We start from the raw sequence: 12,055 nt of genomic DNA, 5'->3' as shown, positions 1-12,055 counted from the left end.
AATTCACGTTGATTATACATTATATTCTTATAATCAGTAATTACACTTGTTATATTAGAAATGAGCAAATCATAACTCTGTATCTAGTAAGTAGCTGAGGAGGGAATACAAGAAACTCGTACTCGAAAAAAAATAAATAAATAAAACGTTTTTCTAAATTTGGCCATAAAACTCTTCCCTCAAATAATGATGGACTAAAATGTCTTTCGTCTTGTCAAAACTCTTGATCACGTGACTAAGGGGAAGTCTCAGGTTTGAGTGTCTTTGACAAGATGAGGGTTATATCAATCCATCAATATTTGAAGCCAAAATGTAAAATAAACATTTTCTTTTTTCAAAATACGGCATTATTGGGGTAAAATGTGCTAAAAATCAAGACCTATCTTTCTATCTGTCATAACAAATCGATTCTAAGGTGAAAAAAAACAAAACAAGCATTTTAGAGAGGTCTTACCTTGACCGTCGCTAGATTGCCGTCTGTCAGGGATCCAAAATCGTCCACGGACGACTCGGTCTGCGCCCCGCCGACGGTAGTGAGGGGCATCCCCTCGTACGGGCCGTGCGGATCCATGCGTGACGAATTTATTATACACACACAGTAGGTAGTACTTGGTTAGCGTCAGACGAGTGGAGAATCGGTGTGTGAGGGCTTGTGAAGGATTTGTTTGGTGGCAGAGACAATACTCAATGTTATGGGTATCTTGTGATTTGTTTATTTATTTATTTATTTAATCTACTTATTTATTTGTTTATAGAGGAAAAAGGTCCCAAAGCCAGGAAGTACGCTCACAGTTTTGGAATACACACAACAAAATAGTGAAATTAATTTGTTTTCTTTTGCTTATCCAAATTATTCAAAATATCCGTCGAATGTAATCTCTAATATTGAATAATTTACTAATTTTCCATCGACTTATCTATAGTCTTTTTATCCGCATCTTCATTGTGACTCCGTTTGTTGTTGCTGTGACTGTATCTTTCTTTAAGTATTATAGGGTAGTTCACGTTCGATTTCTGTCTAACGCCGCCTCGCAAAGATGAGCAACTTTGATGAAGTTGATTTGTGTTTTATGGTCGTGGCGAGGTGGTGGTCACAGAAGGCGGTCACACAGGCCAGTTTCTAGAACCATCCATTCAAGGTAGTTTGCTCTGGTAGAGAAAAGGAAGAAGGGGGGGAAAAGCAATCAAATTAAATAATCGCCGATAATGACAATAATAATAATATTAATAATAATAATAATAATAATTAATAATAATAATAATAATAATAATAATAATAATAATAATAATGATAACAATAATAATAATATATAATAATAATAATAATAATAATAATAATAATAATAATAATAATAATATAATAATAATAATAATAATAATAATAATAATAATAATAATAATAATAATAATAATAATAATAATAATAATAATAATAATAATAATATAATAATAATAATAATAATAATAATATAATATGATGATGATGATGATGATGATGATGATGATGATGATGATGATGATGATGATGATGATGATGATAATAATAATAATTATAATAATTTTTATTTTAATAATAATAATAAATGTAATATTTACAATAATGATGACGACGACAACGATAATGATGATGACGACGACGACGACGACGACGATGATGATGATGATGATGACGACGACGACGATACCTAAAATCTCAGCAACAGCAACAATAATATAAACAGAAATAATAACAAAAAAAAACAAAAAAAAACAAAAAACAACAACAACAACAACACCAAACGACTAAGCACTCAACAACCAAACCCAAAGTTATCAGTACTGAAATCATTCCTTAACAGATGAAAGAATGTACTGATTTGACCTATGACCCATTGACATGCACTAAGACCCATTACAACCCACATTTTTCCATATATTACACTGGATAGATCTAATCCATGTAAGTGCTGGTAGAAGGCTTACACCTGCCTATCTAATTAGCATGAAGCAAGAAGTAAAATGCGAAATCACTTGGCTGGCCGCTACTATGTGGTCCAGTGGTATGACACTCGTTTTCGGATCAAAAGGTCGTGGGTTCGAGCCTCTCTCGTCGCAAGATTGAGTCCTTGGAAAAGGCTCTTTAGTCACATTTTCTCACCATACTCAGGTGTAAAATGAGTACCTGGTCGAAAACAGCGTTGTCCCTGTTGGAAAAAAAAAATTGTAACATTGCCTAACAGGTGTCATGTCTCGTTCTACATGTTACGTGTTGCTGTTTGTCAGGGACCCTTTGTAAAGCGCTTTGCGCACGTTTAGTGGATATTGCGCTATATAAAAGCTGAAGCTTAAGATATCACTCAATAATGTAAACCCGTATATATTATTGTCTGTGGCGTCGTTCATCTGAGGGCCAGGGGCCATAATTGTTGTATTGATTTTTAAACTCTATTAAATTAAATAGTTACCTCCCTTTCTACTGAAATTTGAATTTAATTTGTTGTCGGACTGACAAAAACAAGCTGATAAAGGGGGATAATCCTAATAAATATATAGACAGAATGAAGTTTGCGTCACTCAGGTCTTTGTTATTGCTTTATGCCATCCGCGTTTATGAGTAATTCTCACTAAATTGTAGTAACCAGACTTGAAACGTTCAAGATTACATATAGTTTAGTGTGTTGGTCCGTTATACTTCCGGATGGCAATGTTGTGAGCTTCTAAGACAAGTGCATACTATCTAAATAGAACTGCAATGCCCATATTATAATGTAATCCTCCTTCCACCCCCCCCCCCCCTCCCTTGGAAAATCAATATTAAAATTAATTTCAAAATAGAGAAATTTCAAAATTGTAAATACAACGCGTGGTACTTATTTTACATGTCTGGTAAATTATGATAACCTATAATTAAGGTCCCCCCCCCCCCCCCCACCCTTGTTGCAATAAAAATACCCTCATGTCAACAACAAAATATGTATAATATTTTTTAATTACAACGATTTTAAAACAAGCTCATAATTACGCTTGCCCAAAATCTGCAACATCTGCATATATTAACTGGATTCAATAGTCTGATGTCACGTCACCCAGCAACGGCGGCCATCGTGGTTCTAAACAAAGAAAATCGGTACTTTTTATTCTTCATGCTGGCTAGAACTTTTCATACGTCTTATGATCAGAATGTGTAAAAGTCAAAACATGATCAGATTTATGTTTTTTTCACTCTGGATTCGCTTTTATGCTCGTCGGAGAAATATTTCATAAGGGCGTCCGCCATTCTTCCGATAGTTTAGAGCCAGTTACTAAGTTACCATGCGTCATTACGAGGGAAGTGACAATACGACTGTTGAAGCGTATTAAGACTAGCTAAACTGTTATCTATTACAGCATTCTCATCTCTTAGTGGGCCCAAAAAAATAAGAGGTGAGAAAATTGTAATAATTCAAGCACCTTAAATAGTTGAGCACTCTTAGGGCTAACCCACACCGGAGACTGACTCCGACTACCCGGCACTGCCGTCCTCTGCCGTCTTCTGGATAAAGACGTCGGGCACGGACAGAATAAAGAGAAGAGCCGCTAGACCTACCCATACCAAGCACCCAACGTCCTCTGTCGTTTGTTTGTTTGTTTGTTCGCGCTTGGTATGGATAGGTTTAGCGGCTCTTCTCTTTATTCTTAGTATATTGTCCGTGCCCGACGTCTTTATCCGTCTTTATCAAAATCTCACGAAATAGATGCCTAGGTCGCTTTTTTTTTATTGATCAGTAATATTATACAGATGATTGATATAAATTTGTAAAATTGAGCTTTTATATAGTGCAATATCCACTAAACCACTAAACCGTGATCAAAGCGCGTTACAAAGGGTCCCTGACCAACAACACGTAGCATGTAGAACGTGACGTGACATGGCGCGTGTTAGGCGATATTACAATTTTTTTTTCGACAGAGAGGCAGCGCTGTTGACGGCCAGGTACTCCTTTTACACCTGAGTACGGTGAGAGAATGTGAGTAAAGAGCATTTTCCAAGGACTTAACAATGCGCCGAGTGAGGCTCAAACCCATGGACCTTCCAATCCGAAAATGAGAGTTATACCATCAGATCATATAGCCGCACTATAGATTCGCGCACATCAAAATCTCACGAAATAGAATGCCTAGCTAGCTTTATCATTGAGCATTAATATTATACAGATGATTAATATAATAGTAATATAAAATATCCTGTACATTTCAGTTTCGTCCTTAATCGCCTTTATTTACACATTAAATATCACAAGGGTGTATGTAAACATACAATGAGTCATTCAACGCATGTTTGCCAAAAATAGACCATAATATTATAATTGTGTATGCACACAGTATCAATTGTTTGTTCGTCACCTGTTTATAGATAGTATGCGCTTGGCTAAGAAACTCACAACATTGCCATCCGGAAGTATAACGGACCAACACACAAAACTATGTGTAACCTTGAACGTTTATAGTCTGGTTAATACAGTTTAGTGAAACTTATTCATAAACGTGGATGGCAAAAAACAAAAACAAAGACCCGAGTGACGTCAACTTCATTCTATCTATTTCATATAGCGCAATACCCATTGAACATGGTCAAAGCGGTTAACGAGGGGGCCCTAGATAGAAAACAGCAACACTTAACAGTTGACAAGTAGTTAGGCAATATTAATACAATTTTTTTCCAACAAAGATAACACTGTAGCATACAGCCGGGTACTCATTTTACATCTGAGAATGGTGAGAGAGAAAGTGAGTAAAGAGCCTTTTCTCTCGTTAAACCCCAAGCTTTTATGTAGCGCAATACATTTTACAGGGGATCCTAAGCCAAGAGCACCAATTCTGTCGCATGTAGGCGAGACATAGCAACGCTGTAACCGACCATGTACTCATTTTACACCTGAGTGAGTTGAGAAAATGTGAATAAAGAGTCTTTTCCAAGGACTCAACTTTGCACCGCCGACATCAGCGGCGGGACCTACTCGAACCAGGGACTTACAAGTCCAAAGCCGAATGACATACTACTACACTACAAACGTGAAAAAGGCTTATACCATTGACATTTTTATGACCGGATAAATGAAAGGTGATATAAATTTAGAACCGATTTTAAAAGGTTAACTATGTTTTAGTACCATCTGGACTACACTGTTGTGCTTTTGAAAAATGACATATTTAGAAATTTGGCCAGAAAACTCGTCCTTCAAATATCGATCGATTTAAATGACCCACGTCTTAGCAAAAACTTTCAAATCTGGGACTTCGCGAAGTCCCAGTTTTTGAAAGTTTTTGCTAAGACGAGGGTCATTTAAATCGATCGATATTTGAAGGACGAGTTTTCTGGCCAAATTTCTAAATATGTGTTTTTTCAAGAGTACGGCATAATTCTAGAGATGGATAGATTGTAGTAAATTTGTAGACGGCGGCTTGAGGCCAGTTGAATGTTGTATGTAGTATGTGTAGTATGTACGTGGTATTTGTGACAAATGGACAACTGGCTAGCCTTGGACACGAGGTTCTAATTATCTGTCATTCCTCACCCCCCCCCCCTCTCTCTCTCTCTCTCTCTCTCTCTCTCTCTCTCTCTCTCTCTCTCTCTCTAAATGCCCGTCCGTCTGTCTATCTATCCGTTACCCCCTCCCCCAAATTGAGATTCGCCCCCGTCCCCTTTCTTTCCCTTATAATATTTCTTACTATGTGTATTTTTTCTACCGTCAAACATACATGTATGTAATAATGATATATCCATCTATTTATCTATCTCTTTCGCTAAGACGATGCTTTCGCTCTTTACGTGCGTGTTTATGCTATGAGCGTATGCTTGTGGGTGTGTATAATATATTATGAGAATGCGCGCGCGTGTGTGTGTGTGTGTGTGTGTGTGTGTGAATGTCAATAGTACGAGTGTGTTTGGAATGCATAATGGTATTGTCAGGGTGTGGGAGGACATGAGACGTGACATGACAGTGACACAGTGGATTGTCAGTGACTTCAATGCGTGTGTGACACACACACATACATACACACACATACACACACACACAGCCTTCACACACTTACCCGCTCTGCCCTATCCCTGCTGACCACAATGATAACATAACATACTGTGTCCTGTCCACCTACACATTTGACATTCACACACACACACACACACACGCACACACACAAACACACATACATACATACACATTCACATACACACACACACACGCACACACACACAAACATATATACAAACACACAATATAATTTCAAACGTATCTCCTAACTACACTGTCAAATGGGTATAGATAGAATGCGCTTGGCCAAGGAGTTCACAACATTGCCATCCGGAAGTATAACGGACAAACACACAAACTCTGTGTAACCATGAACTTTTATAGTCTTGTTAATACAGTTTAGTGAGAACACCTCACAAACGCGGATGGCAAAAACAATAACAAAGGCCTGAGTGACGTCATCTGCATACTATCTATAAAATGTGATTCTGATTTCATGACTGAATGAAGGCCATCAAAGTTGTTTTTGTGGGCTAATTTATGTGACCAAAAGTATTATGTCGAAATGAAAACTTGAAGAGGAGAAATTTGAATTAGTGGGTAAAAGCCAAAATAATTAATAAATGGAAATGTATTTTTAAAAATAAAATAATATTCCCTTTATTCATCCTAGAGGGGAAATTTGCCTCTAGGGTCTATTCCAAGAGAAGACTGGAATAACCCAGGCGTTAGCCGTAGTGCAGCGCCGCAAAATGAGCTAGGGCGAGGTGACTTGCTCAATGCTACACAGCGCAGCGGCGGATGATCGAACCCTTATAATGTAGTTAGTATAAATTCATTTAATTTAGCCAGGTACTTATTCACAACTCAATCGACTAGAGGACAAAGGCGTATCTCGGTGTTTATTATAAGTTTTTCTTGGGGTTTTTTTTTCCTAATACACAATCAATGCCAATTACACCAAGGATGAAAAAAAAATCTATACAAATAAATACAAAAAGAAAAATAATATTGGTGTATGTGTTAGTTGTGTGGAGTACAGAGTTAGTTGTGTGGAGTACAGAGTTGGTTGTGTGGAGTACAGAGTTAGTTGTGTGGAGTACAGAGTTAGTTGTGTGGAGTACAGAGTTAGTGTGTGGAGTACAGAGTTAGTTGTGTGGAGTACAGAGTTGGTTGTGTGGAGTACAGAGTTAGTTGTGTGGAGTACAGAGTTAGTTGTGTGGAGTACAGAGTTAGTGTGTGGAGTACAGAGTTAGTTGTGTGGAGTACAGAGTTAGTTGTGTGGAGTACAGAGTTAGTTGTGTGGAGTACAGAGTTAGTTGTGTGGAGTACACCCAAACTCATGCTGGCTGCACCAGCACAATGACAGAGCACCTACAGGCAAATCGATAGAGACAATTCATTGTGTTGATAATTTGATAATTGGATTATAATATCGGTAAGCAGAGAGAACAGAATTACATTTCAATTGATACGTGCATACACATACATAAATACACATACACACACACACACACACACACACACGCATACACATACAAAGAGTTAGATAGATAGATAGATAGATAGATAGATAGATAGATAGATAGATAGATAGATAGATAGATAGATAGATAGATAGATAGATAGATAGATAGATAGATAGATAGATAGATAGATAGATAGATAGATAGATAGATAGGTGGATGGATAGAGAGAGAGAGATAGATAGACAGATGGAGAGAGAGTGAGTGAGAGAGAGAGAGAGAGAGAGAGTGATAGCGAGAAATACACAGAGAGAGCGAGGTCGAGAGAGAGAGAGAGAGAGAGAGAGAGAGAGAGAGAGAGAGAGAGAGAGTGATAGCGAGAAATACAGAGAGGAGTGAGAGAGAAAGAATTAGAGCGAGCGAGCGAGAGAGAGAGAGAGAGAGAGAGAGAGAGAGAGAGAGAGAATAGCGAGAAATACAGAGAGAGGGAGAGCAAGAGAGTTAGAGCGAGAGAGAGAGAGAGAGAGAGAGAGAGAGAAAGAGATAGAGAGGGGGAGAGAGAGAGAAAAAGAGAGTGAGAGCAGTAAACGGTGCAATGTCGGTTTGAATTTGAGTTAAAATAAATGCCTTTATTTAAACTTGAGCTTTTTATAACGCAATATCCACTAAACGTGTTCAAAGCGCTTTACAAGGGGTCCCTGACCAACAGCTACATGTAACCTGTAGAACGAGACATGACGCCTGTTAGGCGATATTACATTTTTTTCCCGACAGAGACAACACTGTTAACGGCCTGGTACTCATTTTACATCTGAGTACGATGAGAGAATGTGAGTAAAAAGCCTTTTCCAAGGACTCAACTATGCGTCGAGCGAGGCTCGAACCCAGGACCTTTCGATCCGAAAGCGAGTGTCATATCACAAGACCACATAGCCTCACTTTTTAAGAGAGTGGCTTTGTGGTCTAGTGGTATGACACTCGCCTTTGGATCGGTTGGTCCCTGCTTCGAGTCCCTCTCCGGGCGACGCAAACTTGAGTCCGTGGGAAAGGCTCTTAAATCACATTTTCTCATCGCATTCGTGTGTAAAACGAGTACCGGGCCGAAAACAGCCTTGTTCTTGTCGATAACAAAATTGTTAAAAAGTCGTACAGGCATCATCACGTCCTATCGTACTAAATGTCAAACGTTGCTGTTGACTTGGGGCCCCTTGTAAAGCGCTTTGAGCACATTTAGATATTACGCTATTTAAAAAAGCTTTATAAAGAAAAGGTTTGATTATAAAAATGAGACAAGTACTTTCCCAGTGTACGTTAATTGAAAAGCAACCTGCATCAAATCTATTATTCATACGTTTACACACACATCCAACCCTCAACGGGCTTCCAGATTTTAATTAATCACGCGTTACAACAAATTCAATCAGTCAAATTATTTAACGAAGCTCGTTTTTGTGAATGTGGACACGCAAAGTATAAGGCACCTCTGATAATATAAGGCACGTGAAGTCGGAGTTTATCCCGGTTTTTGTAGAGCTCAACAGATAATAAAAGATGCTAAGCTTTGTATAGGTCCTATCAAAAAGGGTAATTTGTACTATTTATATGTTATATATATATATATATATATATATATATATATATATATATATATATATATATATATATATATATATATATCATCATATCTTGTCGCGCCAGTGAGTCAGCCAGTCCCGGGCAGTCTGGTTGCATTCCCTCAGGTCAGCATTGGTGCAGTGAGGTCCCAGCGAGCATTCGGACAGGATGTGGTCCATGGTCTGTCTGGGGTGACCGCATGGGCATTCAGTGCTCGGTGGGGATTTTCCATTTAAAGAGGTTGGTGGCGGTGTTTCCCACCTTTGCTCTAGCTCTGTTCAACACCACCCATTCTTTTCTCTTGAGGTCTGTGCCTGCTGGGAGCTTTTCTGTTGGGGGCTGGAGGGCATCGTTTGCTGTCTTGTCCCATTCTACCCATTTGTCCAGGCGGAAGAATGCTGAGTGGTCTGGGTGAAGGCTCTCTACTGTGAGGAAGCTTTTTCTTGATTTGAGCCTGCTTTTGGGGCAATTGTGGTGATGAAGGGGGTGTCTCTGGTCCATTTCCTGTTTGTATTTTTGTATTTGGGCATGAGTTTCCCTCCGGATGTGTGGTGGGGCTATTCCTGCTGCACGGTAGACCAGTGGTAATGGTGTTGCTCTCAGCTGGCCCGTTATGATCCGCAGGCATTGTTGAGCTCGGGGTCTAGCTTGGAGGCATGGCATGATCGGGCCCATACAGCTGAGCAGTACTCCGCAGTTGAGTAGCTGAGGGCCAATGCTGTGGTCCTTAGAGTTTTAGGGTCAGTTCCCCAGTTCATGTTTGCCAGCTTTCCAAGGAGGGCATTACGCGTGGACACTTTTGCCTTGGTCTTTCTCACGTGTTCTCTGAAGGACAGAGTTCGATCAAGCGTCACTCCGAGGTACACTGGTGGTAGTTGTACTCTAATGTCTGGCCATTCCACTTGATGTTAAGTTTTTTGTGGGCTTGGTGGTTGTTGAGGTGAAATGCACACACTTGTGTTTTCCCTGGTTGCGTTCAGCGAGTTTTTAGTGTAGTACTTTGTAAGGGTGTCTAGGGCATTTGTCAGTCTGCTCTCGATTGGTTGGAAGGACACATCCTGTGTTGCGAGGCATAGGTCATCAGCATATATGAATCGGCGGATATTTGGGAACTCAGGCTGATCATTTGTATATATGTTGAAAAGTGTTGGAGCCAGCACTGATCCTTGGGGAAGACCATTCTTCTGGGTGCGCCACCTGCTCTTCCGGCCATCCATTTCAACAAAGAAGCGCCTGTTTTCGAGAAGTGACTGGATAATATTTACAATTTTCTTATTCTTTATCATTTTAGCCACTTTGAGGAGTAGGATCTTGTGATTCACTGTGTCATAGGCTGCAGTGAGGTCGACGAAGACTGTGCCAGTGACCTGTTTTGTCTCAAACCCATCTTCTATGAATTGTGTAAGGTTAAGAAGTTGACCACATGTTGACCGTCCTGGTCGGAATCCAGCCTGGTCTGGAGACAGTTGTTCGTCTAGACTGGGTGACATGCGGGACATAACCATTCGCTCAAATAACTTGTATGCGATGCACAGGAGGGAGATCGGGCGATAGCTTTTCTTGGATTTTGGATCTTTCCCCGGTTTCAGTAGGGCGACTACTCTTGCTTTCCTCCATGCACTTGGCAGCCTGTTTGTCCTTGCGCATACATTGAAGAGGTCCAATAGCCAGGATAGGTTCTCGGGCCAAAGTGTTGAATCATCTCAGTTGTGATTCCATCCAGTCCAGATGCTTTTCCTGCCTTCAGATGGGACAAGGCCTCTAGTAGCTCCTCCAGGGTAAAAGAGTCAAGATGATCTTCGCTATCCTTGAGGGCTTTGTCCATTTCACGTTTCAGGGCTTTTAGTTGGCCTCGTGCTTTCTTGGCTGGTTTCCCATTCAGTAGAAGCTGATGTGCTACTTGGTCAGGTGTTACTGCAGCCACTCTTGTCTGGGTATTTTTGTCATTATTCAGTTTTGAAATTGTAGTCCAGGCCTTTTTGCTGTTTAGGGTCATATTGGTGGAGGTTATTAATTCCTTCCATCTTTCTGATCTTTCATCGGCTATCATTGATGTGAGTTCTTCACCCAGTTCTAGGGTTACTTCACTGAAAGGATCCACCTTGTATGATTCAATGTATCTTTCATATAGTTTCTTGCTTTCATCTTGGAGACATGGAATATAACTTTTTCGGCATCCTCTGGGGATGTTTTTCTTTGCAACTTTCCATATGAGTGTTCTAAAGTCGTCGTATCTCTGTGGGTCACTTTTTATATTGGTGATCTCATTGTCTAAATCTTTAGTAAAGTTTTCCCAATTTGCTTTTCTAAAATTGAATCGTGGTATCGCATTTGATTCGAGGGCTTTAACAGCTGGTTTGATGCTGATGGTAATAGGCCTGTGTTGAGATTTCGGTATAGGCTCACCTACAGTCCTTTCAAAGTTTGAGAAGTGTTGAGAGGATATGAATGCCAGGTCCGGATTGTAACCTTTCTTCCACCGGGCACTCATAAAGGTTTTCTTGTCTTTGGGGTTATGGAGGATTGTGAGGTCATTGCCGGCCGCCCACTCCTCAACAGCATCTCCGTCAAGGTTATTTTGCTCATATCCCCATATAGTGTTATGGCTGTTAAAATCTCCAATGATCAGGGTTGGTTTTCTATCGGATAGATTCATTTGGGGCCACTTGAATGGGGTTAATGGAGGTTTGTACACAGATATGATGGTAATCAGTGTTGTTTCTACTCTGAGAATCTCAATGTCATTTTCTGAGTGATCATCGCTTTTCAGTATGGTAGATTTTTCTCGAGTGTACATGGCACTTCCATATTTTGGGTGTTCGTGTTGTATTACTAGTTGCATGCCAGGTATGCAAGGTGGTTTTGAGTCTTTGTGGGTTTCCTGTAAGCAAATTATATCTGCTTTTAGCTCTGTCAGTATCTTGCATTTGGTATGGGAGATTCCTTCTGTGTTGAAACTTACAACATTGAAGTTTTCCATTG

General features: G+C 39.7%; 1 protein-coding gene across 40 annotated transcripts in view; it reads right to left on the bottom strand.

Annotated features, from left to right (window-relative positions):
* The window catches only part of LOC144967431 (anoctamin-4-like), a 165,623-nt gene that overhangs the window by 114,159 nt on the left and 39,409 nt on the right, over nt 1-12,055 (bottom strand). For 31 of the 40 annotated variants that reach the window (XM_078904666.1, XM_078904667.1, XM_078904674.1 and 28 more), the window contains exon 2: nt 455-1,149. The gene's annotated coding sequence lies outside the window, so the exon portion shown is untranslated. Of the gene's footprint in view, nt 1-454; nt 1,150-12,055 lie in introns of those variants that run through there. The other 9 variants (XM_078904627.1, XM_078904630.1, XM_078904632.1 and 6 more) reach the window with 1 other exon arrangement.

This window comes from Berghia stephanieae, chromosome 3, assembly GCF_034508935.2.
Source record: "Berghia stephanieae isolate SIO BIC M18660-M18661 chromosome 3, UCSD_Bste_1.3, whole genome shotgun sequence".
Lineage (NCBI taxonomy): Eukaryota > Metazoa > Mollusca > Gastropoda > Nudibranchia > Aeolidiidae > Berghia > Berghia stephanieae.
Note: the sequence above shows the minus strand (reverse complement) of the source record. Positions and strands in the feature narration are given on the sequence as shown.